We start from the raw sequence: 7,098 nt of genomic DNA, 5'->3' as shown, positions 1-7,098 counted from the left end.
ATTACATATGATTGATATCTGCTAAAAAAAACTTGCTGATTTTTTCATATACTATACAAAAATTATGTAATTCTACATAAATCTTTAATAACAAAAAATTAAAAAAAAATTAATTGGGATGAAAATTACCAACATTTTTCACAGAGGCCTTTAATGGGTAGTAGAAATGGTGAGTTCATAGTTGTTTTGGGTAATTTTACCCATGCCACGTGGTCCAATCATACCTTGACATGTATCAAGCCCTGGTTGGCCCGAATTGGACTTATCTCTATTCGACACGTGTCTTTCCTAAAATTCGGGAGAAAAAGGCGACCTTTAATGGCCCAAATCCCGAGAAAGTCGTAATTCAGCGCAACCTAGAATAATTAGGTCAAAATGACCTAATCAGGGGCACATTTACCAATGACCCTATAAATAGGGAGATTTTCCCTATTTTTGGGACATCTACAATTATTACAGCATACCCTACATTCTCTTACACCAGAGAATCACCTAATCTCAGAATCCGAGAAGATCTCATCTCTTTTTCCTCGCTTTCTCCCGTTTACATTCATGTACTAACTTGATCTTCAGAGGCGGAGCTCCATCCACCCAGAGTCTCCGTTGTTTTGCAGGTACAGGTCGCGTGCAACCAGTCTCTGAGCTGTAACTCTCCCGAGGGACATAAACACCCAAAAAATTTGGCGTCGTCTGTGGGGAGAGTACCTCAAGGATGGTTCAAGAGTCTACATCACCTTTTGACCACCCAGTTAACTAGCCGAAGGTCTTTACTGACCATGAGGATGATGATCCTCATGTCGAAACTGACATAGCCAAAGATGGCTCTCTGATCACAAATCCCATCCGTCCTAGAGACACTCTGGAACGGGGTGCAAGCCATGAGGATACAAGCAGGCCCCCTACCAGCCGGAAGAGGAAACCCAAACGGCAAACGGATCTTCCCCAGTCACCCGGGACGAACTCATGAAATTCATTACTAGTTTCAAGGGTAAAATCAAGGATCTGATCACCAAGAGCAGAGGTGGCCCAAGCAAGGGTCAGTCGGCAAGAAAGACTCCTCCGGTGAGGAGAAAGCCGGTCAGGGAAAGGCAGCCGACTCCGCATCCAAAGGACAAGGCAGCCAGGACTCTTGACTGGTCCAAGATTCTTCTGCCCCAGAAGAATATAAGAAACCCCCGCCGGAGTGAACAGCTGGTGGGTAACAAAAAATCAACTATTGACGCTCGGGAAATCATCACCCGGAGGAGAAGTCAGCAGCTGTGTGAGTCAGCCTCTACCTCGAGCTTTCTAGACAGGGTCAAGAATACATCCGCAGGGAATACTCAATCCTTGCACGAGAGCCATTCAGGCGGTAATACCGTCCACTTTGGCCCTCAGATGATTGGGAATGCACCGTATGTATCCCCTATGGTCTACGACCAGTATTATCCTCACTTCATACAGCCGGCCCTCTTTGGGGGTCAGGCGGTATATAACGCCAACCTTTGGACTGGCAACTTTGAGTGCTCAAACTTGGTGAACAAACTTATGCGTTCACCAAGGTGATAACTGAGGCCGCACAACCGACCAAGCACTAGTAGAAAAATGCTCATTTGCGTCGCCTTATTTGCGTCACTCGTAGAAACAAATGGCGCAAATGATATATTTTAGCTTCACTCTAAGTAATTTGCGTCAGACATTAACTATAAAGCGAAGCAAAAGTCTGATATATTTCAGCTTACTTATATTTGCGTCGCTTTCATAAATAGAAACGACGCAAATAGTAATGTTATTTGCGTCACTCATTTATTGATAAGTGACACAAATAACTTTGTGGGTAAATTGCGTCACTTCTTTCTTCATTGAGCGACGCAAATGACTATTACCACTACCACCCACTCAGTGCTTCCTCTCATTCAATATAAAATACTCTTGCTCCCATGTCGCCGTTCGAACTTCAAAATTAAACCCTAGCAAATTCAACTGCAAAATCCCCAAAAATTCAACATCAAAACCTCAAGAAATTCGTCCAACCAACCGATTCCCCAGCGTTGCCTTGTTGTCGTTCGTACTGCAAAACATACCGATTTCAACAGCAAAACCCTGATAAATTCGACCCAAACCAACAAATTTGACCCCAAAATCAACAAATTCGACCACTAATTGAAAACCCCAAAATATCCAAGCCAAAACCCCCCATTTTCTAGCAAATTCGAGGCAAAACACCCCATTTTTGAGCAAAAATCGACCCAAACCACCCACAAAATTCAAACTATTAAAATCATTGATATTCGAGATGAAATACCCTAAATCGAGGCTAGTAGGGGATTTCTGCTTGTTGGTGTTGATGTTGATGGTTAGCTGGGGCGGCATTGGCTGATTTATGCGGTGGCAGCACTATTAATTGGTGGAGATTTGGGTGCCGCTGCGGTGGTAAATTGCTGTTCAAAAGTTGCTGGAGTTCTCACTCGTTCTGCTTTGTTCTATAATTTCTCATTCGTGAGTGAGCTTTTTAATTTCTCATTTTATGTAAACCTTGACTTCACAAAATCTATCACAATTTCACGGTATTTTGAGCAATTGTTCTTGTTTAATCGAGTGTTTGTATCTAGATATAAAGTTTGATTAGTGAATTACTTGGTGCATGTGTAGCAAGTGGCTTGTGGTCGGTGGTGTGGCTTGGTGCAGCGGGCAATTTGTTGTTGAATTGTTTGTGAATTGCAGGGGATAATGTTAAGGTTTCTCTCTTATATTCAGAGTAACTCTAATGTTATTGTTATTCGATGAATTTTCTTGTTTAATTGTTCTATAATTTGAGATATTATAGTTAATTTCTTACTTGATTTCTCTCATATTAAAGGTAAATTAACATTACAATTGAAGTGGCATAATCTAATTCTTCATTAATTACCGAATATCGGTTCCACAATCTAGAGTTTCATTATACACTCTTGCTAATCTAAATTTCAGTATACTCAACTTGTGGCATTTCTAAGGTGGATTTTGAACTACATTTATGATTTCACTAGCTTTATAGTTAAATATATATTTTCGTTAGATTCTATGTATTCTTTGATGTTGTAATAAAGCTATATTTTTTCAATACATGTATTGGGTTATGAAAGTGTATGACATGAAGTTCTTGAAGAATAAGGTTACAGTACTTACATATAGCATAGGCTTGATTACATTAGTTAATTGATTTTCGTGTGGTGAAATCCTTGGTGCAAGTGCAGCTGATGGTTGGTGGTTAGTGGCGGTGGTGTGGCTTTGGTGCAGCGGCAATTTGTTGCAGAGAGCTTTTTTGTTGTTGAGTTGTTTGTAAATTGCAGGGGAGAAGGTAAAGGTTTCTCTCTCACAATCACATATACATATTAACTCTAATCTTTTTGTATTTCATTGAATTTTCTAGTTTGATTGTTATATAATATCAGGTATCAGTTGGATCAATAATCTGCTTATCGCATTTCTCTAGCTAGTACAATCTCACAAATAAGAGCCATATTTTCTGCCACAAAATAATTACAGGACTTACTATTTGCAGAAAAAGCCGAGACATAGTTCCTAAATCCTAAATTTCACATTAGCATGTTTATATAAGACTGAGTTTCAACATTATTTATCACCTGAGATAATTGTTTGTTTTTCTGGGGGTTGGGGGAAACTGATAATAATTCTTGAAGTAGTTAATTTGATTAGAATGGGATCTTGGCAATATTTGATCAATTACAAAAGTTTTAAAAGAAGTTTAAGCCTCCAAGACAAAGTTTGGTCTCCATACAAACAACTTCATCATAGTTCAAAAAACAATGGAGATTGTGAAAGTGTATGACTTGAAGTTCTCGAAGAATAAGGTACAGTGAATATTTTGTTGCATGTATAGTGATAAATAAAAACAATGGAGTGAAATAAATTCTTAACTAAGATGTATTTTTTCTTAAAATATGGTGAGAATGATTAGTATTCTTATTTTTCATGCTTGAGTTTGTATCTCTTTTGAAATAAGTTGTATTAGTATGTCAACTTACTTTGTTGCTATGATGCGTGTAGTGACATAAAAAATTGGGAGGATGTGAGATATGGATACTATGTCATGTGCTATACGTTTGAAATAGTTCAACATCATCGTAATATAATGAGGACCTTATTATAGTATGTGTTGTCACATTTTTCATTACTAATTCAATATATTTTAGATTTGCTACACTCTTGAAATGATTATTTTTTTTGTTTTGTGTTGTGTTAACATGTTTATTTAGAACAATACCTTATACTGGGGAGGAGATAAATGTGGTTCAAGATATTTGGTCAGACAATTTTATGAGCAATGTTGAAATTTAGAATTTAACTTAGCTAACTCCATTTATTTGTTAGACTTTTTTTGTTTAGTTCTTAGGCTTGAAATGAATGTAATTCGGTTACCAACATTTTGGGTTGGTCTTTGTTCTTGTGTTGGTTAATGATACCAATCATTTTGAGTTGTAAACTTTTTGATAGGATATTAGTGTATACATTGACGTCATTCCCAAATTTATGGATAGGCCAAAATACGAAGGAAAATCTATCGAAATATATACTTGATTTGATTAACTTATCATAATCTAATTGTCTTACATTATAAAATTACAATATATTGATGGAAAAGTATAATAATGTTTTTTTAATAGATTTGAAAAAAAAAGAAATCATTTGCATCAGTGGTTGAATAAATCCTCAACCAATCATTTGCATCACTCATTTATAAAACAAGTGACGCAAATAACTCTATTTTATACATCAGTTGAGTCATTTGCATCACTCGTTTAACAAAGGAGTGACGCAAATAACTCTATATTATACATCAGTTAAGTCATTTGCGTCACTCCTTTAACAAACGAGTGACGCAAATAACTCTATATTATAACAATAGTTAAGTCATTTGCGTCACTCCTTTAACAAACGAGTGGCGCAAATAACTCTATATTATAACAATAGTTAAGTCATTTGCGTCACTCCTTTAACAAACGAGTGACGCAAATAACACTCATTTGCGTCGCTCATAGGAGCGACGCAAATGACTCAAAAGTCATTTGCGTCGCAAGCAGTTGCGTCGCTCATAGAAGCGACGCAAATACACCCTAAATGAGCGACGCAAATGAATGTTTTTGTACTAGTGAAGGTTAAGAATATGTTGGTGGGTGCTTATGATGGTACCACCAACCCGGAGGACCACCTCATGGCCTATTCTAACCTCATGCACATGCAGGGGTTGGAGGATGCCATGTGGTGTCGGTGCTTCCCGGCTACATTGAAGGGCATTTCCCAACAATGGTTTTGCAACTTGCAAGCCGGATGCATCGACAACTTCAGGAAGCTTGCTGTAGACACCTAAAAATGTCTCCCCAAAACCAAACCCGATGATAAATAACCTTTCACCGCCACTATTGGTCGGGTTTAGTATTTAATCCCGAGAGTGCTTAAAAAATCGTATTCATACTTTTGAAAGGTCCATGGATTAGTCTTGATGTTTGGTAAAAGCATAGTTTTAATTTTAGCCCAACCTTATTAATTAATTTTGAGCCCAAACCTTTTTTTTATTTTATTAATTTTTTATTTAATTTTGGCCCAAACATTTTATTTATTTTTATTTTATTATTTTCTTATTTTAGCCCGAATAGTAAAAGTCAGAAAAAAGCCCGAAATTATCAATCGGCACTTAAAAAGCCGAAAGAAATTAGGGTTAAAAATAAATTTAGACGGAAAAATGGACTGGAACTGACCGTGTCACGGTACAGCCTGACCATGTCACGGGAACCCTATCCGTCTGACGGTGGGACTTCCCGTGACACGGGAGGTCTGTCATGACACGGGATGTTCCGTGTCCTTTCCGTGTAAACCCTTAACGCGTTTTTCATTCCGTTTTCAGAAAATTTCCCGCGTCACTCCAAAACTGACCGTGTCACGAGAAAGTGCACCGTCTGACGGTACTGTCTAACCGTGTCACGGTACAGCCTGACCGTGTCACGGGATACTTTTTTAGGGTTTTTATCATTTTAGGGTTCCGTGTGCTCCCTCAGCACATTTTCCCTATAAATACCCCCTCATTTCTGATGTACGGGGCAATCAGAATTTTATGATTCTTATTTTCTCTCTTCTATGCTCTCAACCTAAACACTAGCCTACCCTTTTCGCTTCAAAATTCCTTCTTCAAGCACTCAAAGGAGTCCATATTTTACTCGAGGTTCTGTCCTTAAATCAAGGCGTGAAAGGTAGAATCGTTTGAGGGTTTGGCCCCAAAATCAACTTTAGTTTTATTTAATTTAATTTAATTATTGTTTTATTATTTCCTTGAAGTTACTAACTCGTTTATTATTTTGTAGTTGCAAGCAAACAGATTCAAAGTAAGGATCATGCTCTTTTTATTATTTTTCTAACGATTCTTATGTTGTTGGAATTATGATTAAATTGGTTTTTATATTAATGTTGATTCTATTATTGTTATTATTGATCACAATATTGCATGTTTAAAGGGAATATGTAATTGAAAATCACGACTAATAAGATAATTTTGACAACCGGTTTAGGTTCCCTTTTAATCTTATTGTTAATTCAAGTGATCACCATATTTTAGAATTATGTGTGCATTAATCTTAAACCAATTTAGTTAAATAATAGTTTGGAGCGAATTGAATTATTGTTTGTATGCCTTTGATATCACAGGAATGCTTTTCACTATAAGAATCGAGTAGAGGCCAATACGGGCGAATGTGACTCCATGACTCACTTCGTACCATCATCCCCGATCCTCCTTTCGTGGTTCCGAACCATATGGAGTTAGTAATCTCATGGATTATGAGTGGGGTGTAACCGTAATGTCAATTCCCACTTCCTATGAGTGCCAAGCATATTCACCACATGCTTTTTACGTAGGCGCACTTCGAGCGACGCCTACAATTTGGCGACTCCACTGGGGAGGATTCTTAATTATTTATCGATTTGAGTGATCGGTATTAAATTAAGATGAGTGGATGAGACTTGAAAGATTCTTGAAAAAATATTCCTGTGATTAATTTGGCATTTTTGCATCTGCATAGACGTTTTAATGTCGCATTCAGGTCTGTCCCGTAGGAAAAATTGGAT

The 7,098-nt window shown here is 37.5% G+C and overlaps 1 long non-coding RNA gene across 1 annotated transcript; it reads left to right on the top strand.

Moving 5' to 3' along the window:
• The first annotated feature begins 1,806 nt into the window (after positions 1–1,806).
• On the top strand, positions 1,807–4,221 carry LOC110688937. Its single transcript, XR_002504708.1, has 3 exons — positions 1,807–2,717; positions 3,216–3,319; positions 4,030–4,221. It is a non-coding gene; the product is annotated as an uncharacterized LOC110688937 (long non-coding RNA).
• The last annotated feature ends 2,877 nt before the right edge of the window (positions 4,222–7,098 follow it).

The sequence above is a fragment of the Chenopodium quinoa genome, unplaced genomic scaffold (assembly GCF_001683475.1).
Source record: "Chenopodium quinoa cultivar QQ74 unplaced genomic scaffold, ASM168347v1, whole genome shotgun sequence".
NCBI classification, from domain to species: Eukaryota; Viridiplantae; Streptophyta; class Magnoliopsida; order Caryophyllales; family Amaranthaceae; genus Chenopodium; species Chenopodium quinoa.
The sequence above is the reverse complement of the archived record's forward strand: the minus strand, read 5'-3'. Positions and strand labels throughout refer to the sequence as shown.